We start from the raw sequence: 21,903 nt of genomic DNA, 5'->3' as shown, positions 1-21,903 counted from the left end.
TAAAAATTAAACTGAAAGCTCCAAAATTTCCCCCCTCTGTCACTCTCGAGAAAAACACATCTTTTCCCTCTTCTCGAACCTCTCCTCGAACCTTCAGTCCACTTCTCCCTCTTCTCGAACCTTCAGTCCACTTCTTCACTACACTCTTTTCTCCGCTGTCAGTCCGTCCACCTCGCCGGCAGTGAGCCTCTGGTTTAGTGAAACCCACACTCCACCTCACCGCTCGCGACTTGTGTGGATTCAGATTTGATTTGTCGAACACGGTGAGTAATCGAAGCTTTGAGGATTATTTTTGTTTTCGTTTTCTCTTTTTGTTGTTTGGAGGTTTGAAATTGCGACTTTGGAAACCCTAGGTTGGTTTCTTCGAAGTGGTAAAGATAAGCTCGAGTTGTAGTTGCGTTTTGCTCCTGGTAAGTTTGAATCATTTAGATTTGAGGTTTATTTTTTCTCTGGGTGTTGTTACATTGACCTATTTTTGGTCGTTATTGTTTCGAGGTTTGAAATCGCAAATTTGGAAACCCTAGGTTGGTTTCTTTGAAGTGGAAGAGATAAGATTGAGCTGATATTGCCTTCTGCATTTGGTAAGTTTGAATTTCTTATATTTTGGTTTCGTTTTATTGGCTGTTATTGAAAATTGGTCTTGACCAAAACTAGTCACTGAAAATGGTTTGCTTCGTTTTGGGTGCTTTTATTGCTTTCAGATATTAGTTATCATGGTTTTGAAAATCATGTTAGTGGATCCTATTTTGTCAAAAAAGTGGTAACATGGTTTGAAGTTGTTTCCTGGTTAGGTCATGTAATCATTAGTCATAGTGTTCTTCATCCATTAGGTTATATTTTAGATTGACATGCACATATAGAATTAGGCATTTTTTATTTACTGAACATTCTATCCAATTCTGTATTTTAGCATTAATTAACATCAAATTAAGCATTTACAAATCATAAAATCATCCAAATATATTCTTTATCACATCAGAATTTAAAATTAAGAGAAAAATTATTTGATGTTAAGACTAGTTTTGACTAGTTTGCTTCAAATTTGGTCTAACCACTGATTTTGAGTTTCTCTCATTCCAGTTGTGTTAAGCATTTTATCATCTTCGTTAAATTATTTGAATCATGTATGAACCCTACATTATCCTATTCCATTCATTTTACTAGGCTACGTAAACTAGCTAGAATTAGGAATTTTATTCTGCATTAGTTTTTTTTATATGTTCTTTGTTTTAGACTTTGATTAGGATCATATTAAACATGTTTAGCTATTAAGATCATGCATTTATGCAATGCTAAACATTCAGACTCAAAGTTGCAAACATATGCATAACTTGCTTAATGTTCTTACTTTAAAATTTTGGTGTACGCATTGAAATTCTGCATTGTTGTGAAACGGTCTTTTGGAGAAGTGGAACATGCCACTTTATAGACAAAAATGTGAAACGACCAAAAAGAACAGGACATCTGACAAGGGTGGTTGTTTGCACACTGGGGGATCCATTAGTGTGCATGAGCATGCAATTCGTCTGGTACATATAAATTTATTTTTACATTTCTACTCATAAACTTTACAAATATTTGATGTTAACAACTTACATCTTCTTTGCTTGTAGTCACAGGAGCTTGGTCGGTCAGTGCATGTTGATGAAATATTTCAGCAGACACCTATTCGAGCATCAACAAGAGAATTTGTCGATGAAAGGTCTAGGAGGACACATGTTAGTTTCTACTAACTCTATTATATTCTTTTAGGTTCTAATTCTTAGGTCTATCTATTTAACGATAATCATGTATTCATTTAACAGGAAGAGTTTGAAGCAAAATTTTCTCAAATAAGATCTGAGACTTCATCTGTTGCTGCTTCAGCATGTACTACCCTAGACCCTGTAGAGGAGGAAAGATTGAGGAACCAATGTTGGTTGGAGGTTGCGGGTGGAAGGTATAAGGGACACGTAAACGACATTGGAAATGTCAAGGCTCAAGATGACTGTGTCGATAGTTACATACAACAGACCCAGGCATCTTCTTCTCAGCAACCGATTGTAGAGGACATTTTTAACCTCCAAACACGAGTAACAACCCATGATGAGAAACTTCGAGAGATGACCTCTCAACCTAAAGGCTTTATTGGCGTCATAATGCAGTACCTTTCGCCTCTTGCAGTCGAAGTTGCGCAACAATTTCTTCAATCCCAAAATCAGTCACAAACTAATGTTCAACTACAACAACCACAACAACCACAACAACCACAGCAACCACAGCAACCAACAGATCAACCACAAGATGAAAATGTTTATGGAGATTACTAGTTATGTTTTTAGAAGTAGGGCATCTATTATGACTCAAACTTATTCCCTCAATAACTTATTTCATGTTATTTGAACTTATTACAATTAACAATTATGTAAACTTTCTTATTATGCTTAATGTGAAATGCTTGTTTGTAGGTTTTAAGACTTAATTTATTTGTCAAATTTGTGAATGGATATAATGTGCAGGTCTTGTGAATTGTCTGTTTGGTATGGGCAGGTCTTGTGAATTGTCTGTTTGGTATGGGCAGGTCTTGTAAATTGTCTGTTTGGATGAGCAGGTATGCTATTCACGTGAATTGATCAAAAACTGTTTAACTTATATACGGATAATCCGTATATAAGTTATATACGGATAATCCGTATATAATGTTATCTACACCCTTTTTATATACGGATTTTTGGCCGTATGTAATCGTATATAACACCATTTTTTATACGGATTTTAGAGGTTATATACGGATTTCGGCCGTATATAATTGCGATTTTTCTTGTAGTGTTTCAAGGTACACAATTGATCATTTATATTATTATTTTTAATTATTTGACCTTAATCTAATTCCTATTTAATACGTATATTTGATATTTATAGAATTATAATTTTTTTCTTAATATTTGAGATTGAATAAAATTATATATGTATCCTTTTGACATTTAATACTTTATAACATGTTTTCTTTGCTGTGAATTTTATTATTTTTATAAAAAAATATTTAATTATACTCGAAACAATAAAAGAGAGTAGTACATATAGATATATGGGTGTATTAATCCTCTAATGAAAATGAGAATAAGACAAAAATCTCATACTAAGCATGAAGATAAGAATAAATTTTTACTTTAAAAATGAAAAAGAAACAGTCAAACCCACATCCACTCACCTATTTCCATCCTTATTCCAAACCAATTATCAACCAATTGGTAATAAGACATGTTTTTGCAAATATGACAATAACTTTATTTGAATGAATCTCTCCTTATCTCAAGTTTCAAAACTCTTATCTCAATGTGTCCACGTCTTACACCCAACAATCATAAAATTGTGCCCATTGAAAATCACAATGCATAATGAGCTGGATTGCCTCGTGGAAATCATATTCAACATCGGTACTGTATATGGATAGATACATCATCAACCATTATCATCATTCCATGAACCATGTCCCACAATTATTTCTTCATAGTGCATAAACTAATTCTTCTAAAAATAAAAGCACGGACAAAGCCTTCCTTATAATCTAAAATCACTCTCTTGCGTGTAGTTATAATTGTTGAATGAAACATAACTCCATCCAAATCCATTTGGTGGAAGTCTTAACACCTTAATTAACGGATCATGCATTTCAATCGTAATGTTACATAGTTGATTGTCAAGAATGAACATCACCCATTAAAGCTTGAATATGACCAACAAGATGGGAATAAGATACGTCTTCCCTTAAAATAACAAGTAATTAGATAGGAACTAACTAGTAATTTAAATGTGATTAGGTTGGATGGACTCTTTTCATAAAATAACTATTATATTTTTAAGAAAACAAAAGTAATTTTATTTTTAAAATATATAAGATCATTAGGATAACAATCAATCACTATATTTATTTTGGAGTTAAAAACTAATTATATACTTAAAAGACGTATCAACGGATTAAAAGTTGAAAATGTATTTAAATTATTCTTTTTCTCGACTTCTAAACTATATGAAATTATTGAAGGTAATATATATATATATATATATATATATATATATATATATATATATATATATATATATATATATATATATATATATATATATATATGATTTTGCTAATTTATGTAATTTTTCAAAATATATCAAAGTTTAGTTGTAAAAATATCTTCATATATCATGGATTTTAAGTTTTAAAGATTAAAGGTATTTGAATAATTTTTTATTTTTTTATTTTAAATTAAAAATAAAAATTATTAAAATATCCATTGTTTAAAGTATGTCTTTTTGTATGAATAGGAACTTTTTTGTCAACTAAAATTTAGTACATTTTAAGAGGTTACATAAATTAGCAAACTCCATTAAATTATTTTATTTAAAATTAGAGTTAATTTTATTAATATGACTTAACTTTATTAATACACTTTTTTTTAAATGGTAAAGCAGATTAAAAAATTACTCGTTGATGTAAAATAGGGTTGGACTATATGTACGAGCATTTCAAAGCTTTGAGCTCATTAAAGGAAATGTTATCACTTTAACCAAAGATCAAATGAGTGTTAAGATAAGATCGTCTAAGCAAACATTTTTGAAGTGTTAATAAAAGCATCAAAGGAAATAAAGTTTAATAAAATAAAATCATTTAGGATAAGTTCGCTAAACGTTGTATGTATAAAAGATATTCTAAACATTGAATTTACTCAAACAGATTATGTATAAATGCTTATACACGTACAATGCCTAAATGCTTAAGAAACGTCTAACACTTTTAGTGCATGTACGAAATAGTTCTTCAATGTTTATTGTGTTATGATCTCTTTTTCTGCGCAGATGAAATAAGTACAAATTATTCAAAAGTTTTGCATCGAATTAGAAGAATGTTAAGAGATAGGAAGACATTCTTGGAATGTTTCCTTCATGCCTTATATCTTTCTCTTCTGTACAAGCAAAATAACATCTGACCTCATAATAAAAGGCTACATCGCTATGCGAAAGTCAATGTTATGAGTAACAAATATCTTTTTAAAGAAGTATATATAAAGAGGATTGAATGAAGAGACGAGAACAAGAATCAAGATATGTTATTGCTTATGCTATTGTTTTCTCTCTCAAGCTTACATCGTCTATACTTTCTATTTGAAAAAGAAAAGTTTCTTTACAAGTTTTCGGATCTTCATTGTATTGATTTTATATCCTCTCGAAGAGAGTAAACATCTGTACTTGTATTTCAAAAACACTTTGTGGTTTTTAGATTCAAAAGTAAACAAAAACAATTGTTAATTTAACTTTGTGCAGTTAAACGATTTAGTCAGTTGGACTAGTGTTATACTAGGAACGATGAAACTCCTTTAACCAGTTGGGTTAGTTTGTAAAACCAAGAGTGTTCAAACTCACTTGTAATCTTTTGAAACATTAGTCGAACTTCTTAAGAGTATTCAAGCGAGGATTGGACGTAGCTCAGTTTAGATTGAAGCAATATAAAAATAAGTTGTTAAGACAAAATCGTCTATAAGACTAAAATGTCTAAACGCTCTCGTATATTTTGAAGATTAACAAAAAAACATTAAACAAAATGAGAATATGAAGATGATATCACTAGAATATCGAAATAACTAAAATATAAGTGTAAATAAAAATACTCTAAAAACCACGTAACTTAGGAAAGTATCATCTAAGCATAAATTTGATGTAACAATAAATGATTCTCAAACTTAAGTGTCAATGATAGTCTTGCTACATGCAAAAGATATACTATACCAGACAGTAATCAGTTAAACTCTCAATTTAGTTAAGAAGGTAAAAATGTCTAGACAATGTTTTTTGAAAGCTTTTGAAAGTCTCAATTAATAATCCAAAAACTTGTGATAGAAGACAACTTGTTAAACGCACTTGGTGAATAGAGAAAAATCTAAAAGCATTTATATAGAATAGACGATGCCATGAGCTAAACGATCTACTTCACCCAACAATGAAGTCTTCAATCAATGCTTGGTATCCTAGTGAGAAGCACAAATGATAAAATCCTACCTGAATGGTATAAAATGTAAAAAACACTTTGTTGTTTTGACAAGAATTAAATGTCATTAAATGTTCAACGTTCAAAAATAACAAAAGTTATAAGAGAAAGGACATATCTGCTACAAGCATATCTACTATACTTTGTGCAGGTTGCCTATTACACGCATCCACTTACTTCATCAAATAAAAATCAGAAGTGGACGTTAGGAACAAAGAAGATATTCACGAAATGTTCTCTCCATTAGAAGTCGTGCCAAAAAGATAGTACAACCTAATTCTATTAAAGTACTCAAAAGGCAAGCATGCTCTGACAAGTTGACTTTAACCAACGACTAATTCATACGACAAAACTGAGAAGACTCAAGAATCAAGACCAAAGCTATATGTAATGAATATCTTATGAGAAATATATAGAAAAAGAGTCGAAGAAAGAATCAAGAAAATAACTTACAAAGAGAAAAGCATCAAATAGAAAAACAAAACAAGAAAATATCGTCGAGAGAAAAGCATAAAAAGAGCTCAAGAATTTGAAAAACAAATATCTGTGAAGATAAAAAGATCAAGTCGAGAAACAATCTCAAGCTTCATTGTAATATAAGCTTACTATTATAAGAAGAGAAGAGAGAAAAACACTCCGCAAGTCTGTAGATTGAATTTGACTAAACATATATCCTTTCTATGAGAGTAATCGTCTAAAGATTTGTAAGCAATCTATTTGATTGCACATTTTGAAGAGAATTAAAACACTTGTGGATTAACTTAGTTGAGTTAATGGATTACTAGGCAACATATCAGGTTGATACCAGGATTTTCTAGTGGAAACCAAGAGTGGATGGAACTCAAACTAGTCACGGTAACAAAGGTTATTCGTTGACTAGGGACACAAGGAGTGGTGAAAAGTACTACGCAACTAGGAGTGGGTGAAACTCAAACTAGTAGGGTAACAAAGATTATTCTTTGACTAGGGATACTAGGAGTGGGTGAAACTCAACTAGTCAGGGTAATAGGGGTTACTCGTTGACTAAGGATACCATGAGTAGTGACAATACTTAGTTGTAATCTTGTTGAAGATTATAGTGGAACCCTCTAATGTGTTAGATGAGACTAGACGGAGCTCGGTGGAGTGAACTAGTATAAAAATGAATGTGTGCTTATTGTTTTGTTCTCTTTAACGCTTCTCTTACAAAATCTGCAGTTGCACTTACTTTTAATATAAACGCTTCCTACATTAAAAAATTTGGTGTTAAAAAGGAAGTTTTTCTAAAACTTTAATATAAATATTTTAACAATTGAAAAGCACTCAAAAAGATTTTATTGTTTTCAAAAGGCGAGCATCTAGCTATTTGCATATAAAGTCTTTCAATCATTGACTAAAGTTCTATTATATTGTATGCAAAAAGTTTTCCATTAACATTATTCAACTGCTCCTTCTAGTGTTTTTCAAGTACTTTAGTTGGTATCAGAGCTAACCTTGCAGGGTTAGTTCTTAACATGACTCGAGGAAAAGATCTTGTGGCATGGAAAACGAAGGCCACTGTTAGCAAAATGATGAAGATGAAGTTTTGATGATGCCCAAATCAAGTCAAGAACAACCAAGATTCATGAAGAATTATTTTGAAGACTTGTATCATAGCCCATAGCTTTTGTAATAATTTTATTTTGATGTTTAGAACTTAAGAAATTAGTGGTTTTTGATTTTGTATAAAAAAGATATGTAAAAATGAATTTAGAGTAAAAAACGTACAAGGTTAATCGATTAATCAAGGGAGTTAATCGATTAACGTTAATCGATTAACTAAAGGAGTTAATCGATTAACCAGGATGACCGTTGGATTTTTAGTTGTTTTCTAGCCGTTGGACTATCTGTTGGGGAGATAATCGATTAACCACTTAAGTTAATTGATTAACATTGTCAGAAAGACTAAAAACGAAAAATGGAAGAGTCTTTTCTTGAGTCTACAAATAGAATCGCATTTTCTCTCAACAACAACTCTTCCCTTGTGCTCTATAACTCAGAAACTCTTGAGAATTGTGAGCTCTTATTCGGCTAAAGAAACTCTTGTCTATGGAGCTGGTGAAGTGCTGCTACGGTGACAGAGGAATAATTGGTTCATCCTTGGTGTGTCTAAGGAAGTGTCCGGAAGAGGAAGTCAACCTTCGTGAAGTATTCGGAGGAAGTGTTCATCCTTTATGAAGACTCAAAGGAGGTGTAGGTTCATCTCATGTGGCATCAAGAAAGGTGTCTTCTAAACTCGTACAAATTGTACTGTGTGATTGTAATTTGTAATTGTTTTGTGATTAGTGAACTATTTATCTTGTTTTGGGATAAGCGACTTGACGTAAGATAGGTAACATTCGAACCAGGATAAAATCATCTATGCAAATTTCTTTCAACCTTACTCTCTTTACTCGTTATTATTAATTGCTAAGTAAGTTTAATTGAGTAGAAAATTTAAAAGGCACACATTTTTATTAAGAACCAATTCCACCCCCCTCTTGGTTTGTTGTTCCACGCTAACCATTCCGCTGCAGCTGCTATGACAACTATGTCGTTAACCGTCCTCCTTTATTCAAAGGAGAGAAGTTCGACTATTGGAAACAAAGAATGATCACATTCTTTGAATCATGTCATATTGACACTAAGAATTTTCATTGATTTAGGGTTACTATTTTCATGGATTTTGTTGTTATTGTTTGAGTTCTATGAATGTTGTGATTATATACCTCTGTTGTCTGGAGCAATGAGTGTTAATTCACGTTCCTTTTCGATTAACACATCATGTTATTAAGCAGGGCTTTTTCTATTCTGTTATGCACTAGTGCAATGAAGAGAAACGACAACGGTTATTTTCGCTGATAGGCACCGGTTTTTCAACCGAGGCATATTCAGACGAGGTAAAAAGTGATAGATTTTATGCCTCGGTTCATAACCGAAGCATAAAATGGTAGGATTATGCTTCGGTTCAAAATTAACTGAAGCAGTAACATTTTTTATTTTTTTAAATTTTATGCCTTTGTTCCTGATGAACCGAGGTCGTTTCTCCCCCTCTCCTGTACCTCCATTTCATCTCCTACCTCTCCCATGCCAAAAATCAGTTCTCCGGCCCAATCGGTCCCCTTCCCCTCGCCATCGCCGCCATGCCCATCCTCCGTCATCTCCACCTGGCGGCAACTTTTTCTCCGGCCAGATCCCTCCCGAGTATGGCACCTGGCAGCACCTAACGAGCTCATGGGAAACATCCCCGAAGCTTGGAAACCTCACCGCACTTGGAAACATCCTTCGTCATCTCCACCTCGGCGGAATCCCGTTGGAGATTGGAAACTTGTCCCAGCTTTTCCGTTTCAACGCTGCGTATTGCGGACTCTCCGGCGATATTCCGGCTGACCTCGGAAGGCTTCAGAATATGGACATGCTCTTTCTTCAGGTGAATGCGCTCTCCAGCTGGGGAACCTGAAGAGTCTCATGTCGATGGATCTGTCCAACAACGTTCTCTCCGGCGAGGTTCCGACGAGTTGTGCGGAGCTCAAGAATCTAACTCTGCTGAACCTTAACCGTGTAGGAGTCAGCCGTCAGCTCCAACTCCTCCTTCTTCATTTCTGAAACTGAAGTATATTAGTGAGATTATTATTAATGAGTGAAGCATGTGCTTGGTGAAGTAGCATTGTTATTTTTTAGGGTTAGGAGTGGAAGAAGGAAAAGTTGGAGGGAAGGAAGAAGGTGGGGATGTGACATGATGTGACAAGGAAAAATGGGATGGGATGGGATGTGACACAATTGCACAGATTCATGCCATTAATGGCCTCGGTTATGTAATGACCGAGGCATAAACTTCTTTCGACACCGGTTCTGTATAGAACCGAAGCACTAAATTACGTGTCAGGCCAAAACTCAGTTTTGCAGAGACGCATGTGACTTTTTCAGAAAGTATCAGACACCGGTTATGATTTGAACTGAGGTAAGATGCCCTATATGCTTCGGATATTCTTAAACCGGTGCATATAAGTTTGTGAAAGTTACAAGATTGCCATTGTTTTCAGATAGGCTTCGGTTTTTCTTTGACCGAAGCCTATTAGGCGAATTCAAAAGCATATTTTTTACTAGTGATGGGTACCTCATTGCACGGTTAGTGTGGCTCCACTTAAAGTGGATTATGCAGTTCTTGGCTTACATTGTAATATGTTTTATTTTAATAAAATTTTCTGTGAGTGTTGTTTATTTTCTGATCATTATCTATTCATTTTTATTTATTGCTTATTTATATCTTTATTGATTCTCGTTTACTCGTTTATTTGCTTTTGCACAATATTTTTTCGACTGTGTTCACTTACAACATGCAAAAGATAAAAACAAAAAACTATAGAACACACAAGACTTAAAACTAAAAGCTAAACTAAAGAATGAACTAAAACACAAGACTTAGAGGCTAAACCTCAAATAGACAAAAACTAGAACATGAACCCCAAACATAGAAATCATAAGAAAACACTTAGGTCCTAGGAAATAGAAAAACATTTAGGCTAAAACACCCATACGCATAACTAGATGATGTATTGTCTAAAAGCGTCCAAGAGAGATTGAGTTAAACACTAAATGCTTAAAATACCTGGATTAGGTAATTGGCTTCTCTCGAAAACAAAAACAGGTCGAGACAATGTCTTCGACAAAAACATTAAAAGACTTAATTATTAAAACACATAAGAAAGCCTAAGGCAAGTTAAACGCTATCTGTCTAAAAAGAGAGAAAAGTCAAAGAAGTGTTTCCTTGATCAAACGATACCATGAGCTAAACAAGCACCTCATCTTTTGATGAAGTATTTATATATGCTTGACATCTTCAGAATAAATAACTTAACTGTAAAATGCTACCTAATAGTAAGAAATCAAAAAGTACTTTGTTATTCTGAGCAAACATTAAATGACATTAAATGCTCAACGTTTAAAAACAACGAAAGTGATAAGAAAAGTATTATCTGCTGCATGCACAATATACTCTAATTTTGCAAATAAGCTATTCTACATGCATCCAAAGTGCTACATATTAATTATGAAAATGTGGTCGTTAGAGACAAAGGAGATAATCACAAAATGTTCCTCTCTTGAAGTAAAGTCTAAAAAGATCGTACATCTTATTTCAAGCAAAGGACTGAAAAAACATGCCTGCTTTGACAAAGTTGACTTACACAACGACTACTATGAAAAGAAGAAAGAGAAAACATAAGTATCAAGGCTACAAACTACAAACTAAGTCTAACGGACAAATATTCATGAAACCTATAAATATAAGATCTCTCAAGAAGAAAATCAAGAGGATAGCCAAAGAGCACAAAGAAAAGCTTACAACAACATATCCAACCTAAAGAGAAAAAGAGAGAAAAGAGCTCAAAGAAAAGAATACATCTGAGCTTAGAAAAGGAGAAGAGAAGAGAAAAAAAAGAAAGAGATACTCTCTAGCTTAAGCATCAAATTCGCTCCTAGCGAGATTTAGTCTGAACTACTTGTAAGCAATTGTTGATTGTATTGAGGGTATTAATTGCTTTTTGAAGAAGTTTATGACCTCCACAAATTATGATTAATTTTTCACCATTATAACTTCCCTAGAATACTTAAATGTCCCTCAAACCTTCCCTCATAACACTCAAAATTTTCCCACTTTTCCCTTGTATTTCCCACTCTAATTGCATTTTAAGGTCAAGTATTTGTCTTATTCTAAGACTTTTCCTAGCTCACTCTCTTGCAAGATTGGTCGAACCTACTTCAAGACTTTATTCTAAGAGTATTTGTCATAACACTTCCTTAAAAAATTCAAGTGTTCTTCAAAGCTACTTTAGGATTCCTCATCAAGCTCCATAAATAGGGTTTCATCATTTAGTATCAAGAGTAAAGGTTGCTTTCCTTGGAGGTCTTCAAGGGATAAGTTCTATTGACCCCTTTCATGATTTTTTCTTGTCTCATCTATCCTACCATGTTTGTATTATGTTTGATCCATGTATGTGTGCCATGAGTTTCTAAATTTTGGTTCAAATCACTTGTTTTTCTTAAGTCATCCATGTATGTGGTGTAGGAATTCCATTTTTTTCTTTTGCATATGTTGGGTATGTGTAGTTGTTTTTGGTCATTTCCATTGAATGTCATACGAGTTTAGAGTCTTTTATTTGATTTTATGATCCTATTGTTTTTTCTAATGTCTTGTTGATTCCAAATTGTCATCACTTTAATGTTTTACCATTTTATTTTCATTTTACAAAACACCAAAGCTTGAAAACCCATGATTAGATGCGTCAATTGAGTGTGTTTTTCATTTGGGTATGTTATCTTGATTTTCTAAGAGTTAGGGTTCCATAAAGTCTTTTTGAAATTGTCAACAAATTACTTAATTCCTTAAGAGCTTCTATAAATTTTGATTGCTTGAGCCTTGGATAATGGGTATGAAATTGCAAAATAATATGTTGGTTGTTGTTGTATCAAGTTGATATAAGAAAAAAAATTATTCCTCTCTACTAAAGTTAAAGAAAAGAAGAAAAGAAAATGAGCAAAAGAAGTGAAAAAAAGAGATAAAAGATAAAGTAACAACAACTAAAAACCCATTTTTAGTTTGGATATTGGTCTTATTTGTGAACCATTTTTTGTTATCTTAAGTTTCATTCTTCTTGGCTAAGATCATCACATCTTTTTACTTTTAGTTTGTTTGGTTTTATTCATCCATTCTAATGCCTTTCATAGGAATTTCCTTTTGAAGTGCTTACTTGTTTTTGTGCTTTTATTTTAGTCTATCTTTCTTGGCTTCTATACATCTTGTCAATTAATCTTTATATGATTTTAGCCTTTCAAATTATGTATTTATTGATTTCTTTTCTTGGCCTCTTGAATGGTTCATACAACTACGAATTTTGCTTCTTGTGAAGTGATTGACTAACCTTTCAAGTAACATCTTAAGGGTGAAAAGAAGCTAGAAGAAGTACTCTTAATTGGCTTGGAAAAGGGATATGACAAGGAGGCATTTATAGTGACATAAAGAGATGACAAAACTTGAAGAAACAAGAGCAGGCTCACAACAGGTACATATTTTCTTTTAAATATCACAACTTTTCTTGTAATTTGGTTCATTTGCCTTGTAATTTTGGTTTGTAGTTTTGTTTCATTTCTTTCCTTACTTGGTGTCTTGGGAAAATGCCCCTTGGTGCAATCTCATCTCCACAGGTAAATTGTTGTAATAGTCTTAATTCCACTTTAGAAGTGAAGGTGCGTCAAGGAGCTCCAAAGTGTCACTTGCACTTTCACCTAGGGCTGTTAGTTGGCTTACATCTTTACATTTCATATATTCCTTGATTTTGTTTCCTGTTATAGGTCTTCGTGATATATAGGTAATTTTGTAGCATTTTAGTTAAATCTTTGTTTGGTTTAGGTGCATTTTTGCATTGCATTTGATAAAATTGTTTTAGAAGTTTTTCACCAAGAAGCTTAGGTAAAGGTAATTGATAGAAATCTCCTAGCTAGGTTTGGATAAAGCTAGAATGATATAATGAAGATAATCCCTTGAAGATATATGGTGAAGAAATGTGGTGGATCAACAAGGATAGGGTTGGAAATGCGGAAGCTATGGTGTTTGTAAGGCTAAAAGCGCATGGCCATATGGTGGTTAAATGGTTGTGATGTGCTATTTGAAGGCTCAAAGAGAGGTTAGGCTAACTATAAGAGGAAAGTGACTAGAGGAGCCTTATGGGTTGTTCTAGTGTTGATCTTAAGAAGAGTATTATGGCCATAAATGGGAAATATAACATTATTCAACATCAAAGCTGATTAGAATAGAGGAGACACAAAAAAATGAGGCCTTCTAAGGAGTGAACAAGTGTTCACAAATCCTCTTCAATATGGGAGGACATGTGGCGACTCATATGTTAAGACAAAATCGTCTATTAGACTTATATGTCTAAACGTTCTCTTGTTTTAAAGTTTAATCAAATAACATTAAATGGGACAAAAATCTAAAAATGCTTAACCAGAAGAATAGGATAGGCAGAAACATACGTGCTAGGAAAAAAATCCTCAATCATACAACAACAAAGGAAAGACTTGAGAAAACACTTAGGATTATATGAAAGGAAAAACAACTAGGTTAAAGCTTCTAGACACTATGCTAAACAACTTACAAGTCAAAACATCTTAGGGAGTTATGCTAAACACATACTTTCCACATGGTTTGGATGTCTACCTTAAGGAAAAACCTATACTAATTAGGGCTTAATACAAGCCTTAAACAAACCTACCTATTTGGCCGAAATATATGGCCTAAAAAAACCTACACTACTTGGCCAATATACATGGCCTAAAGAAACCTATACAACTCCAAGTTATGCTCCATGATGGCTCTAAAGGTGGTCCAAAAAGTAGAGTTTAGACCATCTTCATGGATAACTTCAATTGTTCTTGTAGATGCTTGACAATGGCTAGGGGGTATGCCATTAGTAATTTAAGGAAAGTCTATCTAGGAAGTACTTGGTTTCTAAACTTATCCATTGTGACTCACCTCTCCTTCTTGGGAGCTACTTGGAACACCTTTACTCTTTGTTTCTGTCTAGAAATCCTCTATCCAAAAAGAAAACCTTGTTTGTGGAAATCTTTTCATTCACAGTTGTGAATATCTATTTGAAAACCTTTGTGGAATTAATTTCTACTTCATAACATGAGTGATCAATCTCATCATTCCAATGTACATAAAAGTGTAAGGGATAGCCAATAGGGTGTACATTTGAGAGATGAGCTTCAACAACAAAGACTAAAAATTAGTGAGCTGAAGAACATATTTGCCCAATTCATAATGAGTCAAAGTAAAGAAAATTAATAAGAGGAAACCTCACTAAGAAGGAGAAAGACACTGATCAACCTCATGCATACATGTTTATTTTCGTCTTTTGCATATTAAACTCCAATTATTTTGTTCTTAAGTCTTAGCTAATCAACAAATCACATAACTAAACTAGGTCGTGAGTCCTTTGGGAGAACGATACTTGGTCTTACCGAGTTTATTACTTGAAACGATTCGGTCATACTTGCCGATTGTTAAACAAGTTTGTGACATCATATTTTGGTGTTCATAAATTTGTCATCAAGTTTTTGGCGCCGTTGCCGGGGACTCTGGTTTAACTGGTTAATTTGTGTGATCATTGATTATCTTTGACTTTAATTTTGAATTTCTGTTTTTATTTTCTGTTTTTATTTTTTCGATTTTTATTTGATTTGGTTTTATTTTATTTGATTTTATTTGATTTGATTTTATTTTATTAGATTTGATTTTATCTTATTTGATTTTATTTTATTTTATTTGATTAGATTAGATTTTATTTGATTTAATTAGATTAGATTTTATTTGATTTGATTTGATTTGATTTGATTAGATTTTATTTTATTTTATTTTATTTTATATTATTTTATCTTATCCTCTGAATCTTTTATCTTCTGAATCTATATCTTCTCCTATATCTTTTTGTGATAACAAATCTTTTCTAGGGTTTTGTTTTCTTGTGCATGCAGGAAGCAATTAGAACAAGGAGCAAGAAAACAACAGAACCTCTACTTGGAGGTCTAGACGAGAGTAGACGGAGGAGAAGAATCCGAACATCTAGAGAACTTTTCCCTTCTCCAGAAACTCTCTTACAATCATCACCACAAGATTCTGTTCATAGCACAGAAAATATGGAGAACAACAATGTTAGAAGAACTCTTGCTGACTACACCAATATAGTTGGATCTCAGCACTTTAACAGTATAGTTAGACCTAGAGTCAATGCAGCTAATATGGAGGTCAAACCAGCACTGATTCAACTGGTGAAAAGCAACCAATTTAATGAGTTATCTCATGAAAGCCCATATGAGCACCTCACTACCTTCAATGAGATTTGCAACACAATCAAGATTAATGGGGTGCCAGAAGAAGCTATCAAACTTAGCTTGTTTCCTTTCTCATTGGGAGGCAATGCTAAGCTTTGGTTGAATTCTTTCCCAGAAGAAAGTTTCACAGAGTGGGAAGCAGTGGTCACAAAATTTTTAAACAAGTACTTCCCACAATCTAAGGTGACAAAAGGCAAGCAAGAGATTTCTTCATTTAAGCAGGGTATGGAAGAATCACTGGGGCATGCATGGGACAGATACAAAAGCTTGCTAAGAAAAACACCCACGCATGGCTTTGAAGATCAGGAAGTAGTCTTAACTTTCCTTGAAGAGCTTGGTTCACAAACCAAGATGATGCTGGACGCCTCAGTAGGAGGCAATATTAAATGGAAAACTCCAGAGGAAGCAACAGAGATTATAGAAAACATGGTTTCACTCAAACTTATGACCAACAGTTCAATCAAGATGTGCACAAAATCCTCAGTTGCCATTTAATATAATCTCTGTTGCTTCCTCTGGAGTTTTCCATTTAATATTGCCTCCTGCTGAGGCGTCCAGCATCATCTTGGTTTGTGAACCAAGCCCTCCAAGGAAAGTTAAGACTACTTCCTGATCTTCAAAGCCATGCGTGGGTGTTTTTCTTAGCAAGCTTTTGTATCTGTCCCATGCATGCCCCAGTGATTCTTCCATACCCTGCTTAAATGAAGAAATCTCTTGCTTGCCTTTTGTCACCTTAGATTGTGGGAAGTACTTGTTTAAAAATTTTGTGACCACTGCTTCCCACTCTGTGAAACTTTCTTCTGGGAAAGAATTCAACCAAAGCTTAGCATTGCCTCCCAATGAGAAAGGAAACAAGCTAAGTTTGATAGCTTCGTCTGGCACCCCATTAATCTTGACTATGTTGCAAATCTCATTGAAGGTAGTGAGGTGCTCATATGGGCTTTCATGAGATAACCCATTAAATTGGTTGCTTTTCACGAGTTGAATCAGTGCTGGTTTGACCTCCATATTAGCTGCATTGACTCTAGGTCTAGCTATACTGTTAAAGTGCTGAGGTCCAACTATATTGGTGTAGTCAGCAAGAGTTCTTCTAACATTGTTGTTCTCCATATTTTCTGTGCTATGAACAGAACCTTGTGGTGATGATTGTAAGAGAGTTTCTGGAGAAGGGAAAAGTTATCTAGATGTTCGGATTCTTCTCCTCCGTCTACTCTCGTCTAGACCTTCAAGCAGAGGTTCTGTTGTTTTCTTGCTCCTTGATCTAATTGCTTCCTGCATGCACAAGAAAACAAAACCCTAGAAAACATTTGTTAGCACAAAAAGATATAGGAGAAGATATAGATTCAGAAGATAAAAGATTCAGAGGATAAGATAAAATAATATAAAATAAAATAAAATAAAATAAAATCTAATCTAATCAAATCAAATCAAATAAAATCTAATCTAATCAAATCAAATAAAATATAATCTAATCAAATAAAATAAAATCAAATCAAATCAAATCAAATAAGATAAAATCAAATCAAATCAAATAAAATCAAATCAAATAAAATCAAATCAAATAAAACCAAATCAAATAAAAATCGAAAAAATAAAAACAGAAAATAAAAACAGAAATTCAAAATTAAAGTCAAAGATAATCAATGATCACACAAATTAACCAGTTAAACCAGAGTTCCCGGCAACGGCGCCAAAAACTTGATGATAAATTTATGAACACCAAAATATGATGTCACAAACTTGTTTAACAATCGGCAAGTATGACCGAATCGTTTCAAGTAATAAACTCGGTAAGACCAAGTATCGTTCTCCCAAAGGACTCACGGCCTAGTTTAGTTATGTGATTTGTTGATTAGCTAAGACTTAAGAACAAAATAATTGGAGTTTAATATGCAAAAGACGAAAATAAACATGTATGCATGAGGTTGATCAATGGCTAAAACAAAAGACAAGCACTTTCAATGAAATATATTGATGAATATGTTGTTGGGGGTCAATTTCATCTTATCCACTCTCATATATTTTAGGAATTCAACATTCAAGTCATCATTGTTAATGCCACTCTCTAAATTACCTTTCAAGAAGGCTTCTCCCTAATTTCGAGTTCATACAATTCCTAGCATTCCTAATAATTAGTTTTTTTAGCACAGGAGCTTAAGGCAACCAATATACTATTGGGAGAAATTCCCCGGATCTAGACTTCCCCGTACGTTCCCGTATCGACAAAATCAATAATCATGCATTGAATGAGTTAAACAAAGCAAGCATTAAGCAAAGAGGAAAAACCCTAACTAATGATGAAAGAAAGCATAAATCTTAGATTAAGATGCAAGCACAAATTCCATATATGAGAGCTTCAAAAGATTACATTGATTCCCCAACAAACATACAAGGTTTAGTTCACCATATTCATGGTGAACCTAGATGAACAATAATGAAAGAATGAAAGAGATAGAAAAACCCGAGAAAGAGAAGAGGAGAGCTGTCACCATCTCCCAATCTACCCCAAGGGGTGGAAGAGAGAGTGTTTGCTTCGTTTCTGCCAAAGATACAAAACCCTAAGACATCTAGGTCTTTAAATAGGACATAAAAATAATAGAAAACGGGTCCAGGCCCAAATAGATCATAAAATCGCCTAAAATTGGCCCAAAACTCGTCTGGTTGACTTTTTTCGTATTCTGGTTGACTGGTTGACTTTTTGGTTGACTGGTTGACTTTTCTGGTTGACTGGTTGACTTTTCTGGTTTCTGGTTGACTTTTCTGATTCCATCTCTCTCCTTCTTCACTTCTTTCACTAAATTCACCTTAAAACATGCACAAAAACACTGAAATCAAGCATAAACTTGTCCAGCTCTCTTATTTTTGAAAATATGGATAAAAGCATGATTTCAAGCTAGTTTCTAAGTGTAAAGGTTGCTTTTTGTGTCAATTTTAAGCATGAAAATAACAGTTTTTCAACTGTTATCATACACTACATAAAATTTCCTCTCTTCTAGTAGAAATGAGTGCTATAGTGACCATCACCATGATGATTTCTACCAATCCCCACCTAAGAGATCCCATAAACATATAGATCATCCCTCTAAGGAACGTAGAGTAGACCTTCGCCCTTTCCATGGAAGAGACAGTGTAGAAGAGTACTTATATTGGGAGATGAAAGTCAAGCAATTATTTGAGTATCGCCATATTAGTGAAGAAAGGAGCGTACCCCTAGCTACTATCAGTTTCCAAAGTTCTACAATGTATTAATGGACTGCCTTGGTTAAAGACCACCAAATCAATAACTTTCCCCAAATCAATTATTTGAATGAGCTTAAGACCGCCCTTAGAGGAAGGCATATACCTTCTTATTATGATAGGGAGTTGATGGACAACCTCCAAATACTCCAACAAAAGAACATGAATGTAGAAGAATATAGGCAAAAAATGGAGTTGTTCATGTTAAGGGCTAAAATTAGGGAAGTACTAAGGTTAACAATATTTAGGTTTCAAAGTGCTTTTAATTATGATATTATGGATAGGATAGAGCTTTTAACTTATAGGGACCTTAACGACCTAGTCCAACTAAGTATTAAGGTTGAGCAACAATTGAAGAGGAAAACATCCTCTAAGAAAGACTACCCTAACATCTCCTACCTTAGGTAAGATTCAAAGAGGAAGGGTTAACCCTCCAAATCAAAATATAAGGATCTAGGGATAGGGAAAAAGAAAAGGAGAGATGTCCCCAAAAGGAACTTTCCAAAGATAATAGGAGTAAGGAGATCAAATGCTTTAGATGTAGAGAAAGAGGACACTATGGTTTTGAGTGTCCTAATAAAAGGTCTGTATACATCCTAGAGTGTGAGAGTCAAAGTAAGGGTTTTTCATATTCAAGTGATTCTAGCACCTCTATTTATGAGGAGGAAGCTTTGCCTTGTGAGGGTGATTTATTAATGGTGAGAAGGCTTCTTGAAAGCATGTGAGTTAAAACAGTCACAAAGAAAAAATGTATTCCACACTACATGCAAATTTTTAGAAAAGACATGTTTAATGATTGTGGATAGTGGTTCTAGTTGTAATTGTTGAAGCTTAAGAATGGTAGAGAAATTAAGCCTCACTACTACCCCTCATCCTAGCTCACTCTCTTGTAAGGTTGACCAAACCTCCTTCAAGAAACTATCCCCAAGCCACTCTTCATCAAGCACTTCCTTCATTAATTCAAGTCTTCCATAAAGCCACTATGAGACTCCTCATTAAGCTCCTTGAAGAGGGTTCCATGAGAAGAAGAAGGACTACTCTTGTGGAGATAGTGTTTCAAGCTTGATTTTCCATTCTTTTAAGCCTTGTAAATATGTACATATGTCTTTTTTTTAGGCCTTGTATTTGGGCCAATGACCTACCTATCCAAGGAGCTTAAGAAACGTAGACGATTTTGAAGACTTAGTTGCATCTGTTAAGAATTTGGCTTGCCCCTTAACTTAAAAGAAAACTCACTTTTTTTTTTGTGCCGTATATACACAATTGAACATCATGTTTGTATTTCTTGTACTTTCTATCCCTTTCATATCTTAACAAGACAAATTTCTTTCTCTCAGGTTTTCCAATAACTTTATCAGATCTTATAGTTATGATAAAAAAACCCAAGAAAAAGCAATCCCTTGAACTCATTCAATTAAGTCATCACGTGTGGAAAATATTTGATCAATTATAAAATTATTTGTATAATCTTCCTTGGACACTTCATTGATGAAATAAGAGAAATCTAACACAAATCTCGAATTTACTTGTGAATCCATCAAAAAATGAACGGATAATATTTCATCTTACAGTATAATTACCAATAACATAACATCTCTTCCACTCAAATACCTTACTTCATTGATAATAATGCTAATAATACCTCCATAAATTATTAAAAAAAAGCTAACAAATTAAAAATAAAATTAACAAAAAAAACTTAAAAATTAAAAATGAAAAATGACAATAAAGAAGTAACTAGATTTTGAAATTCAATGAAGGTAATAATCAGATTAAGAAACTCAATGAATGTAGTAATCAAATTTTTAAATTGGATAAAGGTAGTAATCTGATTTCGAAATTCGATGAGAGTAGTAACCAAATTTCAAAATCTGGTTAAGGAAGGCACTAAATTTTGAAATCTGGTTAAAGCTTCACTGAATTTTGAAATTCGGTGGATACGTTAACTGGATTTCAAAATTTAGTGACTTGCTTAACCGAATTTGAAAATCTGATGACTTCCTAAATCGTGTTTTGAAATCCAGTAGATTCCTAAACCGAATTTCAAAATCTTATTAATTTTGAAATCCAATGAATTTTCTCACCAAATTTTAAAATTTAGTTAATTTCTTAACTAGATTTCAAAATTCGGTGACCTTTTAAATTGGACTTTGACATCAGGTTTGCTTCCTAGCGATTCAAAATGCAACATAAATGAAAGAAAATTAAAAGAATGCTTATACCTTATGTGAAATCAAGAAGATGAATAAAGCACCTTGGACCACCACCAAAACAAAATACGAAGAGACCACTTACAAAACTTGAAGGTTCGCAAAGGATAAGTATAAGAACAAAATAAACTTGTAGAAGAACGAAATGAACTTGTAGATGTAAAATATATATATATATATATATATATATATATATATATATATATATATAACATGGAATTAAATGACATTTGGTAAGTAATAATTATTGTTTACTTTGTTTTTTTTCTTTTTCATTTACTGAAGGTTATATCTATTCACTTAGAGATGCAAGAAAAAAAAAGATTGGAGATGTAAGAAGAAACACTCCCAAACTTGGCCTAAGAAGTCGTTGGAAACATTGGGCATGGTTGATCTTAACCCAAACATATTCACATTATAAACACAAATGCTAAAAATACAAGCCAAAAAAACTTGTTAATTACATATGGAATCGAGACTATGTCTATACAAAAATATACTACGTCTGTTTACATTTTTACAGACAAAGAATTAAAATTTGATCTTGCCTAT

This window comes from Vigna umbellata, chromosome 1 (assembly GCF_029865625.1).
Source record: "Vigna umbellata cultivar VRB3 chromosome 1, Vumbellata_1.0, whole genome shotgun sequence".
NCBI lineage: Eukaryota > Viridiplantae > Streptophyta > Magnoliopsida > Fabales > Fabaceae > Vigna > Vigna umbellata.
This window is presented reverse-complemented; position numbering follows the sequence as displayed.